The sequence below is a fragment of the Chenopodium quinoa genome, unplaced genomic scaffold (genome assembly GCF_001683475.1).
Source record: "Chenopodium quinoa cultivar QQ74 unplaced genomic scaffold, ASM168347v1, whole genome shotgun sequence".
Classification (NCBI taxonomy): domain Eukaryota; kingdom Viridiplantae; phylum Streptophyta; class Magnoliopsida; order Caryophyllales; family Amaranthaceae; genus Chenopodium; species Chenopodium quinoa.
The window spans coordinates 6,580,430-6,591,127 of record NW_018742484.1 but is presented as its reverse complement, the minus strand read 5'-3'; the positions used below and the strand labels follow the sequence as shown (position 1 = coordinate 6,591,127).

General features: G+C 35.5%; 1 pseudogene; it reads left to right on the top strand.

Moving 5' to 3' along the window:
- The first annotated feature begins 2,667 nt into the window (after positions 1-2,667).
- On the top strand, positions 2,668-10,698 carry LOC110719226 (annotated as a pseudogene).

Genomic DNA, 10,698 nt, shown 5'->3' with positions numbered 1-10,698 from the left:
AGTCAACATAAGGACATTCCCTTGAAAACAAAAAAAAATAATCGATTCAAGAGAAAGATGGGAGATATTTTGTTTTACCACCGAGAATTAGTTGATTCTTGTATTTCAAAGAATTTCCATGATAGATCAAAACAACAATGATTTTTTGGGGTTTCAAAAATAGAAGAAATTCATCTTTTTTTATCTTTTATGTATTTGTTATGGTTATTTAATTTAGTAATAAAATAAAGAAATTAAAAAATGACGAATAGAAAGGAATTAATGGTTGGGGTTGTATATCACCGGCCAATTCGCGGTAGAGCGGTAGAAAAGAAGGTTCTGTTGGAACAATTTTTTATTTCAGAATACCTCATCTCTTTAATTTAATGAAAAAAAGAGAAAGTGTGGAGAGAAATGACAAGAAGATATTGAAACATCCATTTGGAAGAGATGATGGAAGCGGGAGTTCATTTTGGTCACGGTTCTCGGAAATGGAATCCTAGAATGTCACCTTATATCTCCGCAAAATGTAAAGGTATTTATATTATAAATCTTACTAGAATTGCGCGTTTTTTAATCAGAGGCTTGCGATTTAGTTTTTGATGCATCAAGTAGAGGAAAACAATTTTTAATTGTTGGGACAAAATATAAAGCAGCTGACTCAGTAGCACGGGCTGCAATAAGGGCTCGCTGTCATCATGTTAATAAAAAGTGGCTTGGCGGTATGTTAACGAATTGGTCCACGACAAAAACGAGACTTCATAAATTCAAGGACTTGAGAATGGACCAAACGGCAGGGAGACTCGCTCGTTTCGCAAAGAGAGATGCAGCGGTGGTGAAGAGACAATTATCTCACTTGCAAACATATCTAGGTGGGATCAAATATATGATAGGATTACCAGATATTGTAATCATCGTTGATCAACACGAAGAATATACGGCTCTTCGAGAATGTATTACTTTGGGAATTCCAACGATTTGTTTAATCGATACAAATTGTGATTCGGATCTTGCAGATATTTCGATTCCCGCAAACGATGACGCTATAGCTTCAATTCGATTAATTCTTACGAAATTAGTATTTGCAATTTGCGAAGGCCGTTCTAGCTATATAAGAAACCCCTGATTCATAATAAAATTAAAAACCGACTTCCTAAACTTTATATCGGTTACTAGATCTTGAATATCAAAAACTTGTTAAAAATAGCAGGATATATTATGGAATTAATCAGTATCCAAAATAGAAAATGAAAATTAAAGTAGCCAAGTCGAGAAAGAGTTCGTTGAATCAAAATAATTTTTTTAAGTTTTATTTCTGTCAGAGGACAATATGAATATTCTATCATATTCAATCAACCAGCTAAAGGGGTTATATGATATATCTAGTGTGGAAGTGGGTCAACATTTCTATTGGCAAATAGGAAGTTTCCAAATCCACGGCCAGGTACTTATAACTTCTTGGGTGGTAATTGCTATCTTATTAGGTTCAGCTGCAATAGCTGTTCGGAGTCCACAAACGATTCTGACTGGCGGTCAAAATATTTTTGAATATGTCCTTGAATTCATCCGAGACGTGAGCAAAACTCAAATTGGAGAAGAATATCGCCCTTGGGTTCCCTTTATTGGGACTATGTTTCTATTTATTTTTGTTTCTAATTGGTCAGGGGCTCTTTTACCTTGGAAAATCATACAGCTACCTCACGGGGAGTTAGTCGTACCCACGAATGATATAAATACTATTGCTGCTTTAGCTTTACTCACGTCAGTCGCCTATTTCTATGCGGGTCTTACAAAAAAGGATTAGGTTATTTTGGTAAATACATTCAACCAACTCCAATTCTTTTGCCCATTAACATCTTAGAACATTTCACAAAACCTCTATCACTTAGTTTTCGACTTTTCGGAAATATATTAGCCGATGAATTAGTAGTTGTTGTTCTTGTTTCTTTAGTACCTTTAGTGGTTCCTATACCTGTCATGTTTCTTGGATTATTTACAAGTGGTATTCAGGCTCTTATTTTTGCAACTTTAGCCGCAGCTTATATAGGTGAATCCCTGGATGGTCATCATTGATTCGTCTTAGGAAGAGTCTATCTTAGTTTAAATCCAAGTAAGGTAATATATATGTGTGGCTCAAGATACTCTATCAAGATATTTGATTAAGAGGTTCTATCAAGATAATCTATTTTATTTCGAGCATGGAAATATACAAATACATACAGTCTAGCGGTATCCGATTAAATCAAAAATAGAGCGGTTTACGTTATGTAAGAAATCCATGTATATTTTATATTAGATATTGCCAAGTTATATATGAACTGATAGTTAATTTGTCCTACTTGAATTTCGATAGCGATACCAACCGACGAAGTCTTTCAGGTTCGTTTATGACTGCGAATTGAATGAATAAACAGACAAAATAAAGAAAAAGATCGAAAAACGATTAATGATTAGAAAAAGGGAATGGAAAAACGCAAGTTCTTTTGATTCAGAAAGACTCAACAAGTAGGAACTAAAAAAGATGAAGTCTTTCTAATGATCTAATGGTTTAATAATATTCTTATTTCCATTTTCAATTCGGCATTGTTAGTTATTTCGACTGGATTAATATTAGCAATGGAATAATTAAGTCATAATGCATTGGTTGATTGTATCATTAACCATTTTTTTTTGTGTGAGGAACTTATCATGAATCCACTGATTTCTGCTGCTTCCGTTATTGCTGCTGGATTGGTTGTAGGGCTTGCTTCTATTGGACCTGGAGTTGGTCAAGGTACTGCCGCTGGACAAGCTGTAGAAGGTATTGCCAGACAGCCCGAAGCAGAAGTAAAAATACGAGGTACTTTATTACTTAGTTTAGCTTTTATGGAAGCTTTAATAATTTATGGATTGGTTGTAGCATTAGCACTTTTATTTGCGAATCCTTTTGTTTAATTCGAGAAAAGAAAAAGAAATATAAGAAATACGTATTTCTTTTCTAGTCTTGAACTTGGAGGTTGCTTTTTCACATTTATAGTGAAAAATTGCTCCTACAGAATTACTTATTCGTTGAGAAAATAATACGCGGGAAGGACTTCATTTGAGGATGAAGAATTCGCGTTACCCACTCGCTTTCTTCCTTCCTTCCTTCCCCTTCTTAGTTCGAGGGAGAAGTGTTGCAACTAAAGGAGTATTTCGCAATTCAAATGAAACCGAGTACCTAATTAGGAATTAGGAATTCTATTCCAATAAGTTAAGTATTCTTTTTGTGGGGAATCTCAATTCAAAAAAAAAATCATTTCGAATTTAGAAGTAGTAAAGAAGTTAAAAAATACAACGATTTTTTAGTTTATCTATAAGAGGAGATCATATGAAAAATGTAACCGATTATTTCGTTTTCTTGGGTCACTGACCATCCGCCGGGAGTTTCGGGTTTAATACCGATATTTTAGCAACAAATCTAATAAATCTCAGTGTAGTGCTTGGTGTATTGATCTTTTTTGGAAAGGGAGTGTGTGCGGGTTGTTTATTTCAAGAATAGGTTGGATTCAACCAACTGTAACTCTACCGCTTTTTCTTTATAATTAGGGCGAAAGTTGCATGATTTCATGAATGACTTCTGAAATCAATAATAAATAAAGAAATCATATGTAAGAACTATAGCCTTTCGGGATTTGTTGTAACTATACTTTGATTCTCTATCAACCAATAATAATAATGTGGGATCATTACCATAACATGGTTAAAACTTAAATTGTTTGAAGTCCAAATACAGCAGGGTATTCTTTCTACCACTCTGTTAATAATTAATATACCGAATACCGAGACATTTTTTCAATTAAATAAAGAAAAATAGTTAGAAATCTTTCGATATAGAACACTCATGTCGATAAAATGATTTGAATCCCTTAATTTCTTGTTATTGAAAAAACGTTTATGCTTTTTTTATTACTATTAAGGAAATAAATGCCAAAGGCCAAGTCGATGACCTACATATAAAGTAACACAATTTTTTGGATTTGAATAAAAAAACAACTTTGCTGACTTATCTATTTTTCTATTTTTGTTTGGGTAAGAAGAGTCCTCCGAATTTTCTAGTCTTGATTAATGATCGGTTTCTTTTTTTTGCATATGAATAGAGAAAGGAGGATAGGTTCATTACAGTAAAAAAAGATATGGAAATTTTCCATAAATAATTGAAGTAATTGAGCGTGAGAGCCAAATGAATTGAAAGATTCAAGTTTGGTTCGGGAAGGGGTCATGAATGTTTTGAAATGAATGGAAAGATAATCCACTTTCATTAAGTGATTTATTAGATAATCAAAAACAGAGGATCTTGAATACTATTCGAAATTCAGACGAACTACGCGGAAAGGCCATTGAACAGTTGTCATCTCATTTTATGTATAATAATCAAATACTTTGAATGTTGTATCTTTGAACTATATTGTATCTCTTGGTACCATCAGTTGTTTTTCTTTATTACTTGCCCTTTTAATTTTGTACTTGTGTTTTATCAATAAATTATGTATGTTTAAAAAAATTGCTTTATTTTCTTAATTTTGTCCATCTTAAATATCACATAAATTGTTAATGCTTACACTAGCATAAGTAATAATAAAATATCAAATCAAAGGATTAAAAAAAATAAATATTATTTTAATAATATTAAATTAGATAAGCAATTTATTAAATACTCCATTTCAAATACATCATAGCTTCATTAATATGAGGCAGTCACATTACATCCGGAAATTAACAATTAAAATGACAATTGCAAACAAACCAAATACAATCATATTCCTCTTAGCAAAGAAGTTGAGCATCTGTCCATACATTTTCTCATTTAAGGCCGTTAATCTTTCAATCTCACTCTTCAGCTCTCCATTTTCAATTGCCATTTTGTTTATTTCACTCTGTAGTGATACAATTGTCTTCTGCGCTTTTATAAGGTTGCCTGGGGACTCCTCCTCCCATCTAAAAAACCTACAGTCTCTAGTCCGATCCTGCAAGTTCGACAACAAAGTAATTCTCAAATTACAACTGTTTCTATGCGTCAAGAACTTATCCCCTTTTACTTATCAAAGTACTTTGGATTTTCTTGACCATAATCTAACGATTCATCACTTAGATTTAGATTGATTGGTATTTTATACTTCTCATGCTCTAAGCATGTAAGTTGAGTGATGACTCCATATCATAGCATACATGATGGTTTTAATTGCAGAATTATTCCCAATATGTTCCATTCATGTGACCTTTTAGCTCATCCAGTTTCACGGAGTCTTGCTAAACTATTTGCTATGTGATACGGTTGAAAGTCTCTACTAGAGTCTTTCTTGTTTGACTCAGTATTTGCCTAGCTTATACTTAGTTCAAACATTTACTTAGTTTTGTACATATGAGTCGAAAGCCTTTTGAAGTCCTTCATGTTTAACACGGTAAATTCCTCTACTCGTTTAAACATTTCATTAAGTCTATTTCTTTCCCTTCCCCTCTATTTATACTAAGGACTTTTAACCCTAATAAAGTAATATAAACTAGAATACAAAGGTACACCTCCAGGGTATCTATTACAAATACCGGCCCCCTAAACTTCCACCTTGTCCTCAAGGTGGATAATAGTCAGACATTCGATTTCAGGTCAGCAGCTGTTTGAAAGTTGGAAGTTGGGAGTTGGAGGGTGGGATTAAAGTGGGTTAAAAAAAAATAATTGCTATAACCTTGTATTTGCTATAACCTTTGTTTTTGAGCTGTTTTGCAGTGCTAATGTAGATTTATATAAATTAGCTGTGAAAGAACTTGCGCAGACACTTGAAAAACAATTTTCTGGTAATTCTGAATCACGAGCTGCTGGTATGGTGATCAATACAATGGGTTGGATAGAAGGAGTAGGCTATGAGGTGTGATGTCTAATGCTTCTGGAGCTTTTACATGCTTGTGGACAATTCATTAAATAGTCTCTTATGTATTGAATGTTTCCCGTAGTGTACTCTGAATCCTTTGTCCTTTTGCAGCTGCTTCTTCATGCTATAGATATGTTTAATGCAGATGTTGTATTGGTTTTGGGCCAGGTATGTGTTACTGTAACCCGTGTTTTTACTTCAATTTATTTGGGCCAGGTAGGCCAGATATGTTTTTTCACTAACTTGGATGAGGTCCCTTTTTTGTGTAAATCTAATTTAGATATGAACTCTCAAAATTATTTGAGAATTGTGTTCCTATCTTAGTCTTAGAAGTGATCTTGCGGCTCTCTAATTTTACCATCAGATGTAGATTCTGTGATTAGTATAGTATTATTGGACCACTTGGTTAGTTGCCCATAACTTATGGCATACTATAATCTTAATTCTTTATGTTTTATGCAGGAAAAGCTTTGTAGTATGCTTAAAGATGTGCTGAAAACCAAGCCCAAGGTTGATGTAGTAAAACTACAGAAATCTGGAGGTGTTGTCTCCCGAACACCAAAATACTGTCAGAAATCCAGGGGATACAGGATACGGGTAATAAGTTAAATATTGCCTCTCACCTTTTCTTGTGGTAAAATTTATTGTTGAATATTTTTTTTAGTTGTGTTCTTGCATTTTAACTTTGGCATTGTACTTGTATATTTAGAATATGCTTCATCATTGTGCTTGATAAAAGACTAAACATATCAAAATTAGTTTGAACATCCAAATATTCAATATCATCAGAAAAGGACAAGTTAACTACTTTTCCATCTGTGGACCATTCTTCTGCTTCTTAAAGCGTTAAGCATAGGCTGATAAACATTTATGACTGTTCACTTGCCAGTTAAATAAGTCTGTGCCCTACCTTAATAAGTTTATTCGACTACTGTTTCTGACTTGTCATTCAGTCTGTGTCCCAAATTGACTATTCATTTTATATTACACTGATTCAAAAATTCTCTTTTTTTTTTTTTTTTTTTTCTTTGTGATAAAGAGTTATGTTCTCAGCTTTCTTGTCTTACTGTTTTCTTATAGCTATTCTTAAATTTAAGTTTTTGTTTAACAGCTGAACTTATATGTTGGAACTTTTTATCTGTAAAATTTCCAATATGCTGGTTGCTAAGTTGAAATGGCGAATAATTTCTCCAAGTTACCTAGACGTATAAAGTTTGTTGATGCCACATTTTTTAAAAATTTAATTTCAGGAATATTTCTATGGCCTGGCAAATGATCTCTCACCTCATTCCAACATTGCTAATTCAATGACCTGTCTGTCTACCGAATTGGGGGTGGAACGTTCAGCTCTGCCAATTGGTGCAGAGCCTGCTGCTGACCCTACTAGGGTGGTTCCTGTAAACATCAGCCAAGACTTGCTACATGCTGTGCTTGCTGTTTCATTTGCCAAGGATCCGGAAGACATTATTACTAGGTAATTTTGATGAGGAATGCAGATGTTTTCATAAATGTTTTGCATTATATTACATCGGTTCTTGAACTAATGAAGGATGTTTGATGTTTATTAGAAAATTTGTCAGAAGAGTCTTTATTTAATACAGAATTTGTGAAAAGACACCTTAATACGACAATTTTTTTCACATAAGATTCTCCTTGTGGACAAATTCCAGCTAAAAAATCATATATAAGACTGATCCTCCCTTTAACTCTCCCTTTATGTGCATGTGTTTCACTCTCTTTTTCAATCATCTTGATGTTCCTCCTTTCCGTTCTTTATCCCTCCAAATTCAGCAAGCAAATTGGTCCTTTCATTTTCTTGTCTATTAATTTTTTCTTCAGCATACAGATCTCCTCCAACTTTCTTGATTAATATCTTTGATCTCCTCCAACTATACATTTGTTACTTCCCTTTTTGAATCTGTCATTCCCTGATCAACCCATTGAAAAGTATGTAACCTTTTCTTGTTTCATAATCATAAAACTTGTATGAAATGAAATTTCTTCAAGATTAACCTCAATTCACGATTTTGCATATACACAGACCACACTTGCATTTTTTGTTGGGTGTTGTTGCTCCAACTTAACCATAGTTTGAAAGAATTAATTCTGGGCCAAAATAGAAATTGGAAAATCAAAAAAGAAAAAACTGCTGTTAGAAGCTACACCCATCAGCCCACCAGATCCTTGACATTATCAAAAATTACCAAAGCCTTAATTTGAATTTTCAATTTAAATTCACCAGTTTATTGCCTAATTGATTTGTTTTTTCTAATTTGAATAAATACTCGACCACATGTAATTTAGATTAATAAAAAAATTAAAAATGAGAAAGGATTAAATTGAAGATCTTGCCTTTACCCTTTTTGTAAAATTTTAGATGAGTTCATGGGTTGAAAATTGTGAACAAATTGAGTATTTTGTTGTGAAAGAAAATGGCTGAGTGACTTTTTTGCCAGAATCCATCTACAAGTTTTTCCGAGTAATTGTCATTAGATCTAGTCTTGTTTGGGTGTTTGTGGGTTGTTTATGAGGGTGGTTAAGGGTGTTTATGGAGATGGACCTTTTTTTTTTTTGTGGTTTTCGTGGTGGATGTGGTGGTTTTTGAGGGTGATGGGTAGTGTAAGTAGTGTCTGCGGGGTTATTTTTAAGGGGCTTTGAGTGGTTTCATGGAGGGTGGGGGAAAGGGAGGGGGTCGCCTGAGCCGGGGGAATGGGTTGGGCGCCGGCTGCCGTCAGGGGAGGGATGGCTAGTGGGGAGGGAGGGCGGACAGTGGTGGGGAATGGGAGGGTGTTTATTTATTTTTTTAAATTATCAGATTTTTTTAAAAATTAAAATAAATAATTATGTTAAGGGTATTTTGATTTTTACCACCTTCAAATAACCAAATAATTGAATTTACCACCTCCAAAAAAAAAAGATTTACTTTACCACCACCAAAATTTCCAAAAAATCGATTTTACCACCAACTACCAGATTCCGTCCATGAATCCGTTAGTAGGGCCCACATTTTTGACGTTTCTTCTTCATCTTCCCCGATCTTCCATGTCAACCAACCAGCAACGAAATCAACTACCTCGGTTGGTCGGAATTTCGTGTGGGTTTCGCGTCTGGGTGGTGGTGGTTTCGAGTCGCGATGGTTTCGCGTCTGGCTGGCGTGGTTTCTGGTGGGTGGTGGTGGTTTTGAGTCGGGGTGGTTTCGCGTCTGGGTGGCGGTTGTTTCTGGTCTGGGTTTGGATGGTGGTGGGGTTGGTCGTAGTTGTTAGGTGGTGGCTAGGGTTTTGAGGTCGGAATTTGGTGGAAAGGGGTAGAAATCGGTGCGGCTGTGGTGTGCGGTGCGGTGGTAGCGATTAGGTGGTGGGTTGGTCGTAGCTATTAGGTGTTGACTAGGGTTTTGAGGTCGGAAATTGGTGGAAAGGGGGTCGAAATTGGCGCGGCTGTGGTGTGCGGTGCGGTGGTAGCGGTTAGGTGGTGGGTTGGTCGTAGCTATTAGGTGTTGACTAGGGTTTTGAGGTCGGAAATTGGTGGAAAGGGGGTCGAAATCGGCGTGGCTGTGGTGTGCGGTGCGGTGGTAGCGGTTAGGTGGTGGGGTTGGTCGTAGCTGTTAGGTGGTGGCTAGGGTTTTGAGGTCGAAATCGGTGTGGTGGCTGTGGGTCCCGACGGTGGCTGGTAGCGGTTAGGTGGTGGGGGCTGGTCGTAGCGGTCAGGTGGTGGGGCTGGTCGTAGTCGGTCCGGTGGTGGGGTCTCGACGGTGGCAGCAGCCACCAATTGATGGATGAGGTTTTTTAATTTTTTTTTTGTTTTTTTTAATTTTTTTTCTAAAGCTTACCCAATAATATGGTGACACGTGTGCAAGGTAGGCCCCACTAACGGATTTTTGGACGGAATCCGTTAGTTGGAGGTGATTGGTGGTAAAACTGATGTTTAATTTTTTTATGAGGTGGTAAAGTAAATCTTTTTTTTTTGGAGGTGGTAAATTCAATTATTTGGTTATTTGAAGGTGGTAAAAATCAAAATACCCTTATGTTAATTATCAAATTTTTTTCTGAAAAAAAAAAAATTAACCAATGAGGACATGACACGTGGATTGCAACCTGGTTTGCTACAAGAGAAAAAATACGAACTTTAGTTTATTTTGGAAAGATTTAAAGGTTGGTCTATTTTAAGAGAACGGAGCAAAGGTTGGTTTTTTGTTATTAAATTTTCCTATATTATATCAATGACAATTGATGTTATTTGTTTCCATGGTTGCAGTAATGTTGCTGGGTTTATATATATTACTGATGTTGATGTTCAAAGGTTGGTGGTTCTTTGGATGGTTATTGATTTATGTTTATGTAAGTGAACCTCATAATGTACCTTGCTTATATGTATTGATATATGAATAACGTATCCTTAATGGTTATTGATTTATGTATATATCAATATGCAGGAAAAAAATAACGTACCTTGCACCTTCAGCAGGAGAATTGCCGGGCAAAATTTTGATATTGGGGACATTAGCTTGGTTAGAAACTTGAGTTTTCAAATATTTCTACTTTCTAGGTGCGTCCTTCGTATCATAAGTAACTGTGTTGGGAACTGCTGACTGCTATGGGTGAAAATGTATGGCAGCTCCAACTGTGTCATCCCCTGTACCCCATGAGAGATTAGGTGGGAAGTGAAGGGAAAAGAAAATAGTAACAATTTATACTTGACAGATAGCAACTAAGCTAGGTTATAGTTATAGTTGACTGGTGTTTGTTATCTCCTTGCGAGAGGATTTGGTGTATCCTGACATGCTTGATTAGGCGTTTAGCAATGTTTGGTATGCAAGCTTTGGCGCCTTTGATATGTA